This window comes from Bos grunniens, chromosome 4 (genome assembly GCF_055505025.1).
Source record: "Bos grunniens cultivar Pamir isolate PY7600 chromosome 4, Bosgru_T2T1.0, whole genome shotgun sequence".
Lineage (NCBI taxonomy): Eukaryota > Metazoa > Chordata > Mammalia > Artiodactyla > Bovidae > Bos > Bos grunniens.
Genome location: NC_141168.1, coordinates 101,308,242 through 101,329,090, shown reverse-complemented (window position 1 = coordinate 101,329,090; position 20,849 = coordinate 101,308,242). Strand labels below are relative to the sequence as shown.

Below are 20,849 nucleotides of genomic sequence, written 5' to 3'. Positions count from 1 at the left end.
ATGAAGTTTACCTGACCATTAAGCAAGAGTGTGGAATTCAAATCCAGATAGGTGACAGGCACTATTCCTTGCGATCCATAACCAGCACTCCTAAACTCTGTACTATTCCACCTCTCAGTGTTAGTTATCACCACCTTACAGGATGGCTGTGAAGACTGCAGCCGATTCATGTAAACACCTGGCTCATGACAAAACTTTCATGAAAAGTGGTACCTCTTATTATTAAACAGAGAAACTAAAACATTCTTAATTTAGGTTTACTTTCAGTTGCACAGAAGGTCCTACTTTGTGGACTGAGCATATCAAGAGGAGCAGGAAATCTGACTCTAGGCCAGATTTTGTCACTAACACACCATGCAAGTATGAGCCACAAGACTTTATAAAACCATACAATGGTCTGTCCCCAAGGAGTTCTGAGTGTTTTTTTTAACAGTTGCCATTGAAGAGTTCTAATTGTTTGACTCAAAATATTTAATCCTGTTTCTAGAAATGCCCTTCTCTAAGTGTTCTCTGGAGGCAAGTAAAAATACAAATATAATGCATTTTTTATGCATAAGACTGGAGTCATTTTTTAAATTATCTTTAAATATATATACACATACAGTTTTCATTTTACTCTATTGGTGACTGCATATTAAATGTAAAGTCTGGCAGTGAGGGTCCCAATGCTATACTAGTGTCAGAAATAGGTACAAAAATATGGCATTTTTCAAATATATTCTTAAAAGCTTGATTTTCCTCTAAACAAAATTTTGTGTATATTACTAACTTAAAATTAAGAATAAGACAAAATTCACTTATTCTTTGATTTCAACTCCAGGCCCCTGGTGCATTCATAGTAACTCTGGCTTTTATTGTCTGTCACTAGAACATTCTAAAGTCCATTGTCCTTTATCTTACCACTCTTCCAAATTTAATTTTTCCTATTTCTCATCCTTATTCTCTATTAGTTAACAAAATAGTTCAGGTTGATTTGGTTTACTGATAATAAACCATTGTCTTAACCCTCCAAGATGACATATTTGCATATTTTCATTAAGAAAAAAAGATTAATAGAGGACTTCTGACATGCTGGACCATGCAGAAGCATGGCCTAGAGGAGCTACCCCACGCCCGAGGTCAGAGGCGGTGGCCGAGAGGAGCTACCCCAGTCCAAGGAGCTGGTGGCTGCGTGGGCACAGGAGGGCTGAGAGGAGCTACTCCACGTTCAAGGTCAGGAGGGCCGGCAATGAGGAGATACCCCTCATCCAAGGTAAGGAGCGGCAGCTGCGCTTTGCTGGAGCATCTGTGAAGAGATACCCCACGTCCAAGGTAAGAGAAACCCAAGTAAGACAGTAGGTGTTGTGGGAGGGCATCAGAGGGCAGACACACTGAAACCATAATCACAGAAAATTAGTCAATCTGATCACATGGACCACAGCCTTGTCTAACTCAATGAAACTAAACCATGCCATGTGGGGCCACCCAAGATGGGCGGGTCATGGTGGAGAGGTCTGACAGAATGTGGTCCACTGGAGAAGGGAATGGCAAACCACTTCAGTATTCTTGCCTTGAGAACCCCATGAACAGTATGAAAAGGCAAAAAGATACGACACTGAAAGTTGAACTCCCCAGGCCGGTAGGTGCCCAATATACTACTGGAGATCAGTGGAGAAATAACTCCAGAAAGAATGAAGGGATGGAACCAAAGCAAAAACAATACCCAGTTGTGGATGTGACTGGTGATAGAAGCAAGATCCAGTGCTGTAAAGAGCAATATTGCATAGGAACCTGGAATGTTAGGTCCATGAATCAAGGCAAATTGGAAGTGGTAAACAGGAGATGGCAAGAGTGAACATCAACATTCTAGGAATCAGTGAACTAAAATGGACTGGAATGGGTGAATTTAACTCAGAAGACCATTATATCTACTAGTGTGGGCAGGAATCCTTAGAAGAAATGGAGTAGCCATCACAGTCAACAAAAGAGTCCGAAATGCAGTACTTGGATGCAATCTCAAAAACAACAAAAAGATCTCTATTCAATTCCAAGGTAAACCATTCAATATCACAGTAATCCAAGACTATGCCCCAACTGGTAACACTGAAGAAGCTGAAGTTGAATGGTTCTATGAAGACCTACAAGACGTTTTAAAACTAACACCCAAAAAAGATGTCTTTTTCATTATAGGGGATTGGAATGCAAAAGTAGGAAGTCAAGAACCTGGGATAACAGGCAAATTTGGCCTTGGAGTACAGAGTGAAGCAGCACAAAGGCTAATAAAGTTCTGCCAAGAGAACGCACTGGTCATAGCAAACACCCTTTTCCAACAACACAAGAGAAGACTCTACACATGGACATCACCACATGGTCAACACCAAAATCAGATTGATTATATTCTTTGCAGCCAAAGATGGAGAAGCTCTATACAGTCAGCAAAAACAAGACCAGGAGGTGACTGTGGCTCAGATCATGAACTCCTTATTGCCAAATTCAGACTTAAATTGAAGAAAGTAGGGAAAACCACTAGACCATTCAGGTATGACCTAAATCAAATCCCTTATGATTATACAGTGGAAGTGAGAAATAGATTTAAGGGACTAGATCTGATAGATAGAGTGCCTGATGAACTATGGAAGGAGGTTCATGACATTATACAGAAGACAGGGATCAAGACCATCCCCATGGAAAAGAAATGCAAAAAAGCAAAATGGCTGTCTAGGGAGGCCTTAAAAATAGTTGTGAAAAGAAGAGAAATGAAAAGCAAAGGAGAAAAGGAAAGATATAAGCATCTGAATGCAGAGTTCCAAAGACTAGCAAGGAGAGATAAGAAAGCCTTTCTCAGCAATCAATGCAAAGAAAGAAAGGAAAACAACACAATAGGAAAGACTAGAGATCTCTTCAAGAAAATTACAGATACCAAGGGAACATTTCATGCAAAGATGGGCTCGATAAAGGACAGAAATGGTATGGACCTAACAGAAGCAGAAGATATTAAGAAGAGATGGCAAGAATACACAGAAGAACTGTACAAAAAAGAGCTTCACGACCTAGATAATCACGATGGTGTGATCCTCACCTAGAGCCAGACATCCTGGAATGTGAAGTCAAGTGGGCCTTATAAAGCATCACTACAAACAAAGCTAGTGGAGATGATGGAGTTCCAGTTGAGCTATTTCAAATCCTGAAAGATGATGCTGTGAAAGTGCTGCACTCAATATGCCAGCAAATTTGGAAAACTCAGCAGTGGCCACAGGACTGGAAAAGGTCAGTTTTCATTCCAATCCCAAAGAAAGGCAATGCCAAAGAATGCTCAAACTACCACACAATTACACTCGTCTCACACGCTAGTAAAGTAATGCTCAAAATTCTCCAAGCCAGACTTCAGCAATACATGAGCCATGAACTTTCAGATGTTCAAGCTGGTTTTAGAAAAGGCAGAGGAACCAGAGATCAAATTGCCAGCATCTGCTGGATCATGGAAAAAGGAAGAGAGTTCCAGAAAAAACATCTACTTCTGCTTTATTGACTATGTCAAAGACTTTGACTGTGTGGATCACAATAAACTGTGGAAAATTCTGAAAGAGATGGGAATATCAGACCACCTGATCTGCCTCTTGAGAAACCTATATGCAGGTCAGGAAGCAACAGTTAGAACTGGCCATGGAACAACAGACTGGTTCCAAATAGGAAAAGGAGTACGTCAAGGCTGTATATTGTCACCCTGCTTATTTAACTTATATGCAGAGTACATCATGAGAAACACTGGGCTGGAAGAAGCACAAGCTGGAATCAAGATTGCCAGGAGAAATCTCAATAACCTCAGATATGCAGATGACACCACCCTTATGGCAGAAAGTGAAGAGGAAGTAAAAAGCCTCTGATGAAAGTGAAAGTGGAGAGATAAAAAGTTGGCTTAAAGCTCAACATTCAGAAAATGAAGATAATGGCATCTGGTCCCATCACTTCATGGGAAATAGATGGGGAAACAGTGGAAATAATGTCAGACTTTATTTTGGGGGGCTCCAAAATCACTGCAGATAGTGATTGCAGCCATGAAATTAAAAGACGCTTACTCCTTGGAATGAAAGTTATGACCAACCTAGATAGCATAGTAAAAAGCAGAGACATTACTTTGCCAACAAAGGTCCATCTAGTCAAGGCTATGGTTTTTCCAGTAGTCATGTATGTATGTGAAAGTTGGACTGTGAAGAAGGCTGAGCGCGTAAGAATTGATGCTTTTGAACTGTGGTGTTGGAGAAGACTCTTGAGGGTCCCTTGGACTGCAAGGAGATCCAATCAGTCCATTCTAAAGGAGATCAGTCCTGGGTGTTCATTGGAAGGACTGATGCTAAAGCTGAAACTCCAGTACTTTGGCCACCTCATGCAAAGAGTTGACTCATTGGAAAAGACTCTGATGCCGGGAGGGATTGGGGGCAGGAGGAGAAGGGGATGACAGAGGATAAGATGGCTGGATGGCATCACCGATTTGATGGACATGAATTTGAGTGAACTCTGCGAGTTGGTGATGGACAGAGAGGCCTGGCGTGCTGTGATTCATGGGGTCACAAAGAGTCAGACATGACTGAGCAACTGAACTGAAGTGAACTGAACTGAAGGCATCACAGAAGCAAATGTCAAGCGATAGCTTTGGCCATATATAGAGAGAGGGAGAGAGGAAGAGCTCAAGCTAGTTCCTTAAGTAGAAAGTATAGGTAACCTATACTTTGATATTTCAGGAGTACTCAGTCTTCATTCTTACTTCTAGAAAACTATACATATGTTACATGTTTATGGACAGGAAAAGGAAGGCTGATTCTGTAATCACCAAACACAAAGACACACACTCGCAAATACAGTGTCATTGTTTGGCTTCTATGGGGTCAGGATTTAAAATTTTTCTTTTTGCAACTAAGTTAGTATGCAGTAAATTTTAAGTAATGAAATTAGTCACATCAACATGCTGTCAAAACTAAATAATATCTCAACTCTTGAAGGATTCCAAAAGGAAGAACTTACATTCCAAGAAATGTCTAGAATTTAGTTCCTTAAATCTGCTACCTGGGATGCCTCCTAAATTTAAATTTGTTCAGTTTGCCATCTATGAAAAAAAAAGAAAGAAAGAATATCAACCAATCCAAATTTCTAGATTCACTTTTTTGTGAGAAGTATGAACTTAACTACATTCATTACCATAAACTGTAATGATTAATCCTATAGAAGAGGGAACACTCAGTATTGTAGATAGAGCCCTGGACTTGTATCAGGTTGACTAAACAACTGACTGAGTTACATATCTGTAAACTGGGAGAGGTAGGGAAAAGAAGTAGTTCCCCAGAGTTCTGAAACTATTTTCAAAATTTCAAAACTATAATAGAATTAATGTATTTTTTCACAGTAAGTCTGCACTAAATACTAGAATTTTTTTACATGGTAGAATTTCATTATCTCAGGATGGTGTCATTGCTGAACTCATGCTAAAGAGATCAGTAGTTATGTGTTCAGATTAATTTAAAATGAAAAACCTAATTATCATTTAAGGAGTGCTCTTGGTGAGGAAAAATAGACAAAATATTTCAAAATGTTGAATCACTGGAGAAAAATTAATTAAAAGAGCCTTTAGCAGTGAAAAGGTCAAGAACCACTTGTTCCAGACAATGTCTATGATATCTGCCTGCTTCAAAAATCAATACAACTATGCATCACTTTTAATATTTTTTAATTCTTTATATAAATTAGATGAAAAAGCAGGTCAAATTTTATTTAAAGCAGACTTAAAGTTGTTTGAAGATTTTAAATGTCCACATTCTTCCATGTCTATTCACAAGAGTATGTTTTCAAAAATGCTTATAGTCTAACAACTATAAACCAGCCTCTTTAGAATTATCTACTTACTAAATTCTTCCATAAAGGTATAAAGTTCAAACAGCAATAATGCCCATTTTAAATAAGATTACAAATAAATTTAAGAGATTTAAAACTAAAAATGTTGTTTGTAATCCTACAGTGATAGTTAAGGAAATGATGAACATTTTGACAATGGGCTTATCATTTTCTAGTACTTTAGAATTCAAAATATAAGCTCTGATTAGAAAAGTCTAAAATATCTTAAAGATCCTAAAAGTCGCCCTAACTCAAACACAAAGTATCAGCAACTATAGTCTGAACTGCAACAGTGAGTTTATGTGCTTTCTTTTGCAGTTTGTTTTGTTTTTAAGATTTCCCAAAGACACACACCAGTGTATTTGAAACAGGATCATCAAATCCTGGGAAAGCTTGGTCCTTCTTTCTTTTTCACAAGTACACAGTATGAAACATCAAGTAGTCTGGCTTCTATCTTCACAGAAGTACAAATGAAAAACGGTGGGACTGTAACCGTCTGGCTAGCTGCGTGAGGACAGTGTGTAGACTACGGGAAGATGAATGCTGGACTGTCATCTCAGCCTACCTACACAGTGCAACTGGGCGATGGCTTTGGTGACCAATCAGTTCATCCCTAGAATTTCAAGTACCTTAGGTATCATAGAATTCATCCAATCCAACCCCCCAATTTGTCCATGATAACCCAGAAGCCAAAGAAATGTAAGACACTTTTTTATAGTCCTACAACTAGTTGATGGCTAGATTTTAAATCCAGATCTCAATTCCTGCCCAATGTTCTTTCTACTACCATAAATTAGAAACCATCTTATTAACATGTTATCTCTCAGGAGATAACCTCTTGAGATTGTTATGCCTTAACATTTGCTCAGCTGCTGCCCTCGCCTGTGGGCTCTTCAGTGGAGGGTCTGCTCGGATGATGGCATGTGGTCATAGCCCTCTGACACCCCCAGTTTCGTTCAGATGTCTTGCTTCCCTGATCCAGGCACTTGAGACCTTACCACAGCTTCACCTCTACTCTCTCCTTCGAATGCGTAACCTGGTCACCTGTGGCTTTTGGCTTACCCTTGGTGATTCCCGCTAGTCCCCATCTGTTTGTTTCAATCCTCCAAAACGTTTAAGGTTTGCCACTCTTGTTATTGCTTTATTTTGTTTTCTTCTCAAGTAACTGAAGCGGCCTTTAAGACAGACTCTTTGAACCCAATCTTCTGTCTCAACCCTGAACAGATGGTTCTCAGGTCTGGGCAGAGCCTCTTCAGTCTATTCAAGTTACTGCTTTTCCTGCCAGTTCCTGGTTTCTGCTGCCCTCTAGTAGCCATTAGTAGCATGACAGGATTTGAAACAAGAAAGGCATATTTTTGTTGAATTTAATTTCTCAGTGGGGTTGTTTCAGTATCATGCAAATACAACCCGGGAAAAAAACAAATGATGTGTAGCTGGAGCCACCGCCCTGTGATTCCTCCCCCTCCAGGCCTGAGTCAGAACACGGTTTAAAGTGAGAGCTATAATGGGGCTAGTTACCTATACATGCAATAAATTCTTTTATATGTCAGTTTATTTGCCCCAATCTGATTTCCATCGATGGTTCCTTTTAAAAGTCCAACTCTTTAATCCCCTCACCTGTTCAACTGAAATCCTAGCATTAGGAACACAGAAAAAGGAAAAAGTGACCAAAAAGCAACTTAAATTCAATCAGTCCCACTTCTTCAGGGATTACTTAGATAAATTTGGTAATATAATGTTATATATTGCGACTATTTAAAATTACATTTTATAAAAATCAAAAGTACAAAAAAATACAATATTAAGTGCAATAGCTAAACATTAAAAAAAGAACTACAGCAAGAACCCCAAAACAGAGAGAGAAATGGTCTGAAACGTTAATTGGTGGTTAGTTTTTGTATTATCTATAAACATATGTAACATTTTGTAATCATAAAAGCTGCATCTGTGGGTAACTAAATAGTGGGTCACTCATGCCTGACTATAAGACTAAGAGAGTTAGATCTGCAAATAGAACTTTTGTGGCCTGTGCCAGTCATCATAGTGATGATAATGCCATTATCATAGCCAACGACATGGATAGTAGGAATGTGGGTGGAATAAAATGTTAGTGGCAAGATAAACCAGAGGGTCAGTCACATTCTTTGGTTGCCCTTCTGCCTAGAGTATCTCTGGGAAAGACAATCATTTTGGCCAATTAAGCCCACTAAATTTTTCAACAATGTACATGGGAACAACTTCAAAAGTGAGTGACCAGATGTTCCACTACTTTGAGTCTGCGGAAGCTTGACAAATTTACATGAATTATGTAAATTTTTTAAACTAAATGTGACCTTTTGTGTAGCTAGGTTGGTGAAATAGGCCAATCCATGTATGTAAAAAACCCTAAGGGGGATATGGAGTAGGAATCATGGTGTCAACTATCACAGATGTTTAAGATTTCCAATTAAGTATATATATTTCCTATATATATATATATCCTTAAGATTTCTCTTAAGTATATATTGACAGTATTTACTGTCAATATCTTTCTAGAAAGTTTGTACCAATCTACACTGTGGGTGTGGGATAAATGAGACACTGTAGTTAATGTACATTTTCCAGCATGCTTGCTGCAAATGTTCTGCTTTCTTTGGTTCAAAAAAAGGGACGATCTATTATAATAAAAATGATCATCATATGTGCTCTTATTTTATTACTTCAAGCAAATCCTACTCAAATTTTGGCTCTTCCTCACTGTAGGTAGTAAATTTCTTACCACTCATCCATGTGCACCATAATTCACATATGCATAGTGAGAACTGCTACCCTGAAGTGAACTACTGAACACAATCAGAACATTTCAGTTTCCCTTGTTTTGGTTTCTAGAAGATATTTTTAGTAACAGTAAGTATTTGAAAGTATAATTTCATTGGCCCTTTTGAGTCCTTTTCATTGTACTCATGTCACATTTTATCAGTTGACTAAATACAGGCTTCCCAATATTTTTTAGTGGTAATTTCCACACACCCCATTAAAGGAAAAAATGCAAATTCCTCAAAAAGTACAAAGACTAGGATTCCTATTTCTTTTTTTTTCATTCAACGATTATTTGTTGAATATTTGATACATGCCAAGTATAATTCTAGGAGCTGGGGCTATAACAGTAAGAAAAACTGATCAAAAACAAAAATCTCTGACTCCGCTCTTTTCCTCCCTGGCTGCTTAAAGATCAGCTGCCATCGTGAAAGACACAGTAACTATCCAGACCAGGAAGTTCATGACCAACCGACTGCTTCAGCGGAAACAAATGGTCATCGATGTTCTTCACCCTGGAAAGGCAACAGTACGTAAAACAGAAATTCGGGAAAAACTGGCCAAATGTACAAGACCACACCAGATGTCATCTTTGTATTTGGATTCAGAACCCATTTTGGTGGTGGCAAGACAATTGGCTTTGGCATGATTTACCATTCCCTGGATTATGCAAAGAAGAATGAGCGCAAACACAGGCTTGCAAGACGTGGCCTATATGAGAAGAAAAAGACCTCAAGAAAACAGTAAAAGAAATGCAAGAACAGAATGCAGAAAGTCAGGGGGAATGTAAAGGCCAATGTTGGTGCTGGCAAAAAGTGAGCTGGAGATTGGACAACAGACTGTATCTGTGGTGATTGTGCAGATTTTTCATGAAAAAGAAAATAAACTAAAACATTTTCAGTACAGTTCAGTTCAGTTCAGTTGCTCAGTCATGTCCGACTCTTTGCGAACCCATGGACTACAGCACTCCAGGCCTCCCTGTCCATCACCAACTCCCGGAGTTTACTCAAACTTATGCCCATTGAGTCGGTGATGCCATCCAACCATCTCATCCTCTGTCGTCTCCTTCTCCCGCCTTCAATCTTTCCCAGCATCAGGGTCTTTTCAAATGAGTCAGCTCTTCGCATTAGGTAGCCAAAGTACTGGAGTTTCAGCTTCAACATCAGTCCTTCCAAGGAACACCCAGGACTGATCTCCTTTAGGATGGACTGGTTGTATCTCCTTGCAGTCCAAAGGACTCTCAAGAGTCCCCTCAAACACCATAGTTCAAAAGCATCAATTCTTCTGTGCTCAGCTTTCTTTACAGTCCAACTCTCATCTCTGACTCCCTTAAGCTTACATTTCAGTGATTAAGTATGTGTTATCTATATATCTTTTATACAAAGCTCTATATCTAACCCACCACAAATCCCATCAGCTTTCCCTTCAAAATATATCCAGATCCTGACCACTTTGCATGACCTCCATAGCTAATTTCTCTTCTCATCACTCTAAGAGTATTTTTGGCTGTTTTACTTGCTTTCAACTTCCATCTCCCTCCATCCCCTCATCACCACTCACATACAGAGTTTATTCTCAACATAGGAACCAATGTCACCTTTTAAACCCAAAGTGAAATTCATTGCTCTGTTGCTCAAAGCCCTCCTATGGCACTCCAGCTTACTTAGAGAAGAGCCAAAACTGTGCATTGGTCCACAAAGTCCTACAGAATCTGGCCTCCTGATACCTCTCTGACCTGATTTATCACTCTCTCCTTTGCTCATTTGCTTCAGTGATGGTGGCCTCCTTGCCTTTAACTCACAGGATATCTTTGTGCCTCAGGGCCTTTGCACATGTTACTACCGCTGCCTGGAATACTCTTCTCCAAATACCCGCAGGATTCACTCCCTCACCAACTTCAAACCATCCCTCAAATTTAATCTTCTTAGCAAGGTGTTTCCTGACCATTCCATTAAAAATGGCAACCTAGTATTCTTCCTGCCTTCCTAAATAATTTACTCCGAAGCCCAGAAAATTAAACATTCATGCAGGGTAGAGTTAAGGGGCAGCAAACCTGTGCAATACATAAGAATCGATGGGATGAGGAAGACATCAATGAATGGACCACGGTCAGAGGAAGCTTAAAGTCAGATGTCAAGATCTAAAAAGGAAAAGATGAGTAGAGAGTGAAGAGTTCAGCCATGAGGAAGTGAGGGCTGGTAGCAGCATCAGGAAACTGGTTATATTCAGCAAGAAGTGATCTAATACAAAAATATGTTAAAGGTAATGGCAGCCAAGTTTCTACTGGGGGAGAAGGGATTTACAAATGTGGAAAAGGAGAAAATTAAAATGAACTGTGGTGTTGGACTGGAGCTGGAAGCTAATATTAACTCATGCTTTCAGTATATTAGATATAGAAATAAACATGTATGTAAATGTGTATATGTATATGTGTGTATAATCATACATATAATCCCAGCTCTGTCCATTAAAAAGATCTAGGGGCAGCAAACTCTTATTAGCCACAAGCATATCTAGCACTCAGATCTTAGTTTCCAAATATTCAGTGTTATTTTCCACTTACAGTACTTTGGCCACCTCATGCGAAGAGTTGACTCATTGGAAAAGACTGATGCTGGGAGGGATTGGGGGCAGGAGGAGAAGGGGACGACAGAGGATGAGATGGCTGGATGGCATCACTGACTCAATGGACATGAGTCTGGGTGAACTCCGGGAGTTGGTGATGGACAGGGAGGCCTGGCATGCTGCAATTCATGGGGTCGCAAAGAGTCGGACACGACTGAGCAACTGAACTGAACTGAACTAAACTTCCACTTCCAGGGATCTTTTAAAGTGATTGATTACAGGGCAGGGCAGAGAAATTACAAGATAAACCCGAAGCATCTAACATGCTAGAGAGAAAGAAAGTGCACAAAGATGAGGTTTTGTCAAAATGACATAGATGTCAGCTTGAAAGGGACCCCACTGGCCAAATCTGGGAAAATTTGAACAAAAAATTAAATAACAATGCTAAAAAAATATAACCTGCTGAATAAAACAAAATTCATGAATTCACCTTGATATAAAGATTTAAAATAACAAATAAATGGAGAGAAGGGAAAGATTTTCTCTGTAGTAGAATGATGACTAATAAATGTAGTGAAACTAATGGACCATCATAGTAGTAATCAAGCAAGAAATATAGATAGATGCTATATCTAGTGGATGAAAGTCAATGCAAAATGGGACATTTACATACTCTCAAAATACCTGCTCATAAAATGCTTTTTTAATTACAAAAGGAAAAAGAGTAATTTTACAGTGGTGATGCCTACTTCTTAATGAAGTGATCAAAGTTAACGTTATCAATTATGAGACAAACTGAAATCGCCTATCACTTGACAGGATAAAATAAGAACACAACTTTACTTATGTTGCATTTTACCAAAAATGTATAATTGGAATCTAATCATCAGGAATCATCAGATAAATCCATATACAGGGACACTTTACAAAATGTTCAGCCAGAACTCTTCACAAGTGTCAAGGTTGAAAGTCAAAGAAACATCGAAAAACTGTGCTTTTTCCCAGCTTTATTGAAATATACTTGACAAATAAAATTCTAAGATATTTAAAGTGTGCAACATAATAATTTGATACACGTATACATTGTGTAAGGATTCCCCCATCAATGAAAAACTGTTTTTGATTGAAGGACACAAAAAGGACATGACAACCAAATGTAATACGTGATCCTAGTTAGAGTCCTATTGCATAAAGAACATTACAAGAACAACTGATGAAACAAAATGAGATGGCAGTAAAGGATCGATGCTAATATCCTAATTCTTATTGCTCTGTTATGGTTGTGTAGGACAAAGTTGTTCAGGAGTGATAGCTACTTCCTCTATGGTTCATATAAACAGTAGTTTCTTGAACCCTTTTTTCCTGTAAGTTTAAAGTAATTTCTAAATAAATATGTAAACAATGGCTTCCCAGGTGATTCAGTTGTAAAGAATTCACCTGTCAATGCAGGAGACGCAAGAGACATGGGTTGGATCCCTGTGTCCGGAAGTAGAAAATGGCAACCCACTCCAGTATTCTTGCCTGGGAAATCAACATGCACAGAGGAGCCAAGTGGGCTACAGCTCATGGTTGCAAAGAGTCGATGTGACTGAGCATCCGTGTGTGTTCCATGTAAACAGCATTGGGAATCCATCTAACACATTCCCCACTCTCTGTTGCATTTATTTTTCTCCAGAGCACTTCTCAACATCTGATACACAACACATTTTACTTACCACTGTTATCTGCCTTCCTCTACTAGAATAGAGGCTACATGGATTTTTGTATCACTTTTCCTTCTGTATTCTAGCACCTTCCACAGTATCTGATCCACAAATGATGTTCTATAGGTATGTGTTCAATGAATTGACTTTTCCTGTCCACAGGAGCAGATTGCCTGTGAGCTGTTGCTAAAGCAAGTACATAATCGCAGCACACCAGTTAGCAGGCATAGATCTGCTTGATGACATATATAGAAAAAGAAACTCTTCTCCAAAGGAAACACTTTCTGCAGAAATGCAGATACACCTATTCCTAGACAAACCTTGATGCACCATAAAGGACAGTTTAGCCCCTTAGAGCCACAGATTCCCAAACTCCTCCAATTTCCTTGGTAGTTTTGTGTAACAAAATGGCCCATGGCAGTTTTTTTCCAGAACAAAGAAAGAGTCTGCTTCTGACTCACAGATATAGAGATCTAACTAATGGATATCAGTGGGAGAGGGAAGGGGGAATGGGCAAGATAAGGGTAGGGGATAAAGAGGTACAAACTAGTGTGGATAAAAATAAACTACATGGATATATTGTACAGCATAGGGAATGTAGGCTGTACTTTACACCAACTTTAAATGGAGTGTAATCTACAAAAATATTCAACATCACTATGTTGTACACCTGGAACTATTGTAAATCAACTGTACTTCAATGAAATAAAGAATTAATTTTAAAAAGAAAGCCTGAAGTCTTCTTCTAAGTCAATTCAAGCTATCCCTTTTTTAAGCCAGATTTTTATAAAAAAAAAAGTTTCTGCACTTAAATGGACAATTAACTGTTTTCTACTAATCCCATCAAACTTCTCAACATTCTTAGAGCAAATTTAAGTCAAGACATCTTGTTCAAACATCTGTTGAGACTTTGAAGTGTACACTGGGAAAAGTCATATAAAATTTCTATTTGAAAGAGCAGTATTAATCTGAAATGTTTTTTGCTTTATTCGTATTTTCTTTATTAGTCATACAGTTCTCCAGAATTTCGTTAAATATGAGAATATTATGAGAGGCAGCAGGAGTATTACAGCATGTCTTATAAGAATATGAGTTTTATAGTCAGAAAGACAGAGATTCATTTCAGCTTTACCAATCATTAGCAGCATAATCACAAGCAGGTTATTTAAATTTTCTAAGCATCTGTTTCTTTATTATAAAACTGGTATGATAATGAGAGTGCCTACCTTATAGGCTAATTTAAAGATTAAAAAGTACATAAAGCACAAGGCCAGACCATTGTGAGGAACATAGAAACGTTAGCTTTTATTTTTTGTAAATGTCATTTAAATGTAAAGTCCATATATTAAATATAAATATGCAATAAACCTAATAAAAATATATATAATTTGTGTTTTTTCCTTCTAAGTTTCATTCTGGTAAACTTTATACATGCAGTCTCATTTCCTGTAACTCATAACACATCCTTGAAAAACATCATAGTGATATAAAGGTAAAAATGTAGCTTTGACTACATTGTTAATATGTATGGAAAACTCCAATTGTATGTAGAAATTAAATTATTTCAGCTTGAAATTGATTTGTAAGACATGACATTTCATTTTCATTTGCACACATTTTGTCTCTAACTGATTAAATAATTTCCCAAATCAGCTTGAATTTGTCATATCTGTTTATAGCTAAAGGTAACAGCCAAATTGTTTGGGGCTAATTTACATAGTAAGTATAGTGAAATTTTTATTTTATATAAAATATCAGGTATAAACATTATTTTGACAAAATGCTAAAGAAGTTAATAATGTAACTTAACTATATGATCTATGTATATTTGTATTCAAATCTCATTAAAATGTAAAAATAATTTAAAAAAAAAAACAAGTGTTACATGGGCTGCTTTTTTCTCTTTTTCAGGTAACATGGTTAACTAGTCTTATAATATCTCTGGTTTCATAAAGCTAGCACCAGTTTTTCCAAAATCACTTAACTCTAAAGTTGGATGAAGAAAATATTTCCAATCCTGGAAAATAAGAAAAAGTAGAAAACTCACACTTTCCAATTTCCATATGTACTACAAAACAATTGTGCGGTAGTTTGAGCATTCTTTGGCATTGCCTTTCTTTGGGATTGGAATGAAAACTGACCTTTTCCAGTCCTGTGGCCACTGCTGAGTTTTCCAAATTTGCTGGCATTTTGAGTGCAGCACTTTCACAGCATCATCTTTCAGTATTTGGAATAGCTCAACTGGAATTCCATCACCTCCACTAGCTTTGTTCGTAGTGATGCTTTCTAAGGCCCACTTGACTTCACATTCCAGGATGTCTGGCTCTAGGTGAGTGATCACACCATCGTGATTATCTGGTTTGTGAAGATCTTTTTTGTACAGTTCTTCTGTGTATTCTTGCCATCTCTTAATATCTTCTGCTTCTGTTAAGTCCGTACCATTTCTGTCCTTTATCGAGCCCATCTTTGCATGAAATGTTCCTTTGGTATCTCTGATTTTCTTGAAGAGATCCCTTGTCTTTCCCATTCTGTTGTTTTCCTCTATTTCTTTGCATTGATCACTGAGGAAGGCTTTCTTATCTCTTCTTGCTATTTGCTATTGCTATTTGCTCTTCTTGCGTCTTCTTGCTATTCTTTGGAACTCTGTATTCAGATGTTTATATCTTTCCTTTTCTCCTTTGCTTTTCGCTTCTCTTCTTTTCACAGCTATTTGTAAGGCCTCCCCAGACAGCCATTTTGCTTTTTTGCATTTCTTTTCCATGGGTTAGAGTCGGACACGACTGAGCGACTGATCTGAATCTGATCTGACTACAAAGCAATGGAAATCAAGACAGTCAGTCAGTTCACTCACTCAGTTGTGTCCAACTCTTTGCGACCGCATGAACCGCAGCACGCCAGGCCTCCCTGTCCATCACCAACTCCCGGAGTTCACTCAGACTCACGTCCATCAAGTCAGTGATGCCATCCAGCCATCTCATCCTCTGTCGTCCCCTTCTCCTCCTGCCCCCAATCCCTCCCAGAATCAGTGTCTTTTCAAATGAGTCAGCTCTTCACATGAGGTGGCCAAAGTATTGGAGTTTTAGCTTCAACATCAGTCCTTCCAAGGAACACCCAGGACTGATCTTTAGGATGGACCAGTTGGATCTCCTTGCAGTCCAAGGGACTCTCAAGAGTCTTCTCCAACACCCCAGTTCAAAAGCATCAATTCTTCTGTCCTCAGCTTTCTTTATAGTCCAACTCTCTCACATCCATACATGACCACTGGAAAAACCATAGCCTTGACTAGATGGACCTTTGTTGACAAATGTCTCTGCTTTTTAATCAAGACAGTGTGGTACTAGAAAAAGATATATACTGACAGATCACTGGAATAGATCTGAGAATCCAGAACTGAACACATACATCTGTGGGACAACTGATTTTCAACAAGGTTGCCAAGACCATTCAATGGGGAAGGAATAATTTTTTCAACAAATGGTGTTGGGACAACTGGATGGCCACATACAAAAGAATTGTTTTCTGGTATTACAAAATCTGGGCTTCCCTGATAGCTCACCTGGTAAAGAATCTGCCTTCAATGCAGGGGACCCTGGTTTGATTCCTGCGTCAGGAAGACCCCCTGAAGAAGGGATAAGCTACCCACTCCAGTATTCTTGGGCTTGCCTAGTGGCTCAGATGGTAAAGAATCCCACATGCAGTGCAGGAGACTTGGGTTCCAACCCTGGGTTGTGAAGATCCCCTAGCGGAGGGCATGGCAACCCACCCCCAGACAGAGGAGCCTGACGGGTTACAGTCCATGGGGTTGCAAAGGGTCAGACACGACTGAGTGACTAAGCACAGCACATTACAAAGTCTAACATTTCCTGTGCTGCGTTGACTTCTTTGAGCCTTGCAGGGCCCCAAAGTCTTAAGCATAAGATTCCTTGTTCTTGTGAGATATGCCCCCCACCCCACAGGAAAGGTTTCCCATCTGACTAGTTCCTCTGTCAGCTGCACCAGGTACAACACACTCCATCCTCAGTCTAATGGGCTTTATCTCCTTGCCAGTCCATGAAATTTAAACAAGCCAACCACAAACAAGCCAATGATCTCCCGTGGGAGCCAGTGATCACCTCATCCTCTGGATATTCCAAAGTCTGGCTCCCACAGCCTCTGCTTATCCTTACTATTCTCAAGTGCAGCCCCCATGTGGCTCTGTATGATATGCTGTGTCCTCTCTGGGGCTGCAAGCATGATTGATTGATAATCTTCTATTGGATTTCATCTGTCCAGTGCTAGATATTATGTGTTCAGCCATCTCATACTATTTATGATAGAGGATACCTCCCTCACCAACTAGATAAATAGTAGGTAATCAAAACATCTTTACCTAACAACAGATACCAAACAATTCAAACTGGATCAAAGTCCCTAAATGTAAAAGCTGAAACTATAAAATTCATAGAAAACACAGTATTTGACAAAGAATTCTTAAATATGACACTAAAATCATGAGCAACAGAAGAAAAAAAATAACTTCATTAAAATTCAAAGGATTTTTAAATATTTATTTATTTACTTGGCTGCACCCGCTCTTAGTTGTGGCACATGGGATTTTCAATCTCCGTTATGGCATGGGGTGGCACAGGGGATCTTTAGTTGTGTCATTCGAGCTCCTAGTTGCAGCATGGGGGATCTAGTTCCCGACCAGGGATCAAACTGGGGCCTCCTGCATTGAGAGTGTGGAGTCTTAGCCACTGGACCACCAGGGAAGCCCAAAATTTAAAATTTTTGTGCTTCAAAGTGAAAGTGAAGTCGCTCAGTCGTGTCGCTCCTTGAGACCCCATGGACTATAGCCTACCCGGCTTCTCCGTCCACAGGATTTTCCAGGCAAGAGTACTGGAGGGGGTTGCCATTTCCTTCTCTAAGACACCATTAAAAAAAATAAAAAACACAACATATATAATACAACAAAAGAAAATACTTTTAAATCACATATGTGATAAGGACCTTACATCTAGGTTATGTAAAGAATTATTACAGCTCATTTAAAAAAAAAAAAGAGAGAGAACCTGGTTTTTTATTTATTTTTTTTTTTATAAAAGATTAAATTTATTGGTCTTTTTGGGGAATTTGATGCATCATTGGTATATTACAACTGAGCCATTAATCTGGTAGCTTCATCAACATTAACTGGTACATTTTCATGACACTGCTGAGGTATCAGTTGTTTCTGCAGAGGTTCAAGGGAAAGGCCTTTTGAGAAGTTTGCCAGTTCCTTCTGTATATCCATAAAAGCTTTATTCACTCTGTTAACTTTTTCATCATTCACAATGTTTATCTTCTTAAGATTAGTGGTAACTGGTTTTGCTTTATTTTTAACCTTAAAGCTTTTTTGGCTGGCTATGTGGAATACATTCCTGGACTTCTGCCCTCTTAGTTTGTTCTTGGCCATTGTCTCTCACCAGGCCTCCGACACCCTTGTATAGCCTCTCAGGTTCCAGGTAACGCCATCTGCCAGAACCTGGTTTTTTAAATGAGCATTTCTCTAAAGAAGATATACAAATAGCCAATAAGCATATGGAAAGATTCTCAATATCATTAGTCAACAGAAAGTTTGCAAATCGAAAACAAAATGAAATACCACTTCACACCCACTGAGATGGCAAGAATTAATAGGTCAGATAATAATAGGAGCTGATGAGGATGTAGAGAAATCAGAGCACCCACACACTGTTGATGAGAATATAAAATACTTCAGTCACTTTAGAAAACATTCTTGTAGTTTCTCAAATGATTAAACACAGAGCTACCACATGACCCAGCAATTCAACTTTTAGATATACACCCCAGAGCAATAAAATATATGCCAACACAAAAACTTGTGTAGGAATACTTATAGCAGCATTCATCATAGTAGACAAAATGTCGGGGGGACACCCAAATATCAGTCAGTGGACAAATGCAAAAATAAAATGTAGTATATTCATATAATGAAATATTATTTGGCCATAAAAAGAAGAAGTATTGATAAATAGTACAGCTGTTGTTGCTAAGTTGCTAAGTCATGTCTGGCTCTTTGCAACCTCACAGACTGAAGCAAGCCAGCTCCTCTGTCCTCCATTATCTCCCAGAATTTGCTCAGATTCATGTCCATTGAGTCAGTGATGCTATCTAACCATATCATCCTCTGCTATTCCCTTCTCCTTCTGCCCTCAATCCTTCCCAACATCAGGGTCTTTTCCAATGAGTCAAATCAGGTGGCCAAACTGATTGTTCAGCAACAATCCTTGCGATGAATATTCAAGGTTGATTTCCTTTAGGATTGACTGGTTTGATCTCCTTGCAGTCCAAGTGACACTCGGGAGTCTTCTCCAATACCACAATTCAAAAGCATTGATTCTTCAGCTCTCCGTCTTCTGTATGGTCCAGCTCTCATACTTGTACGTGACTACTGGAAAAACCATAGCTTTGACTATATGGACCTTTGTCAGAAAGCAATCTCTGCTTTTGAATACACTGCCTAGGTTTGTCATAGTTTTTCATCCAAGGAGCAAGAGTCTTTCCATTTCATGGCTGCAGTTACCATCTTGAGCAATTTTGGAGCCCAAGAAAATAAAACCTGTCACTGCTTCCACTTTTTCACCTTCTATTTGTCATAAAGTGATGGGACAAGATGCCATGATCTTAGTGTTTTGAATGTTATTTTCACACCAGCTTTTTCACTTTGCTCTTTCACCCTCATCGAGTGGCTCTTTAGCTACTCTTCACTTTCTGCCATTAGAGTGGTTTCATCTGCATATCTGAGTCTGTTAATATTTATCCTGGCAATCTTTATTCCAGCTTGTGAGTCATCCAGCCTCATATTTCACATGATGTACTCTGCATAGAAGTTAAACAAGCAGGGTGACATATACAGCCTTGTTGGACTCCTTTTCCAATTTTGAAGCAGTCAGTTGTTCCATGTTCAGTTCTAACTGTTGCTTCTTGACCCACTTACAGGTTTTTCAGAAGAGGGGTAAGGTAGTCTGGTACTCCCATCTTCTCAAGAATTTTTCCCCAGTTTGCTGTGATCTACACAAAGGCTTTAGCATAGTCAGTGAAGCAGAAGTAGATGTTTTTCTGGAACTCCCTTGCTGTCTCCATGTTCCAAGGAATGTTGACAATTTGATCTCTGGTTCCTCTGCCTTTTCTAAACCTAGCTTATACATCTTGAAATTCTCCATTTAAGTACTGCTGAAGTCTAGCTTGAAGGATTTACAGCATAACCTTGCCAGCATGTGAAATGAGCACAAGTGTATGGTAGTTTGTACATTTTGGGGTACAGTTTGAAAAGTGTTAGTCGCCCAGTTGTCTCCAACTCTTTGTGACTGCCTGGACTGTAGCCCGCCAGGTTCTTCTGTTCATGAGATTTCCCAGGCAAGAATTTTGGAGTGGGTTGCCATTCCCTTCTCCAGGGGATCTTCCCAACCCAAGACTGAACAAGGGTCTCCTGTACTGTGTGATTCACTGGTAGCTCAGCTGATAAAGAATCAGCCTGCAATGCAGGAGACACTGGTTCGATTCCTGTGTCGGGAAGATCCGCTGGAGAAGGGATAGGTAACCCACTCCAGTATTCTTGAGCTTCCCTAGTGGCTCAGCTGGTAAAGAATCTGCCTGCTATGTGGGAGACCTAGGTTCCGTCCCTGGGTTGGGAAGATCCCCTGGAGAAGAGAAAGGCTACCCACTCCAGTATTCTGACCTGGAGAATTCCACAGACTACAGTCCATGGGGTCGCAAAGAGTCAGACTCGTCTGAGCGACTTTCACTCATGTATTGCAGGCAGATTCTTTACTGTCTGAACCACCAGGGAAGCCTTTTGGTACAACTTAGATGAATCTTATGGAGAAGGCAATGGCAACCCACTCCGGTACTCTTGCCTGGAAAATCTCATGGACGGAGGAG

At 39.2% G+C, this 20,849-nt stretch overlaps 2 pseudogenes; one reads left to right on the top strand and one right to left on the bottom strand.

Annotated features, from left to right (window-relative positions):
- The first annotated feature begins 9,070 nt into the window (after positions 1-9,070).
- Positions 9,071-9,516, top strand: LOC147374598 (small ribosomal subunit protein eS24 pseudogene; annotated as a pseudogene).
- Positions 9,517-17,989: 8,473 nt separating this feature from the next.
- LOC147374597 (ribosomal biogenesis factor pseudogene) lies at positions 17,990-18,423 on the bottom strand (annotated as a pseudogene).
- Positions 18,424-20,849: the final 2,426 nt, after the last annotated feature.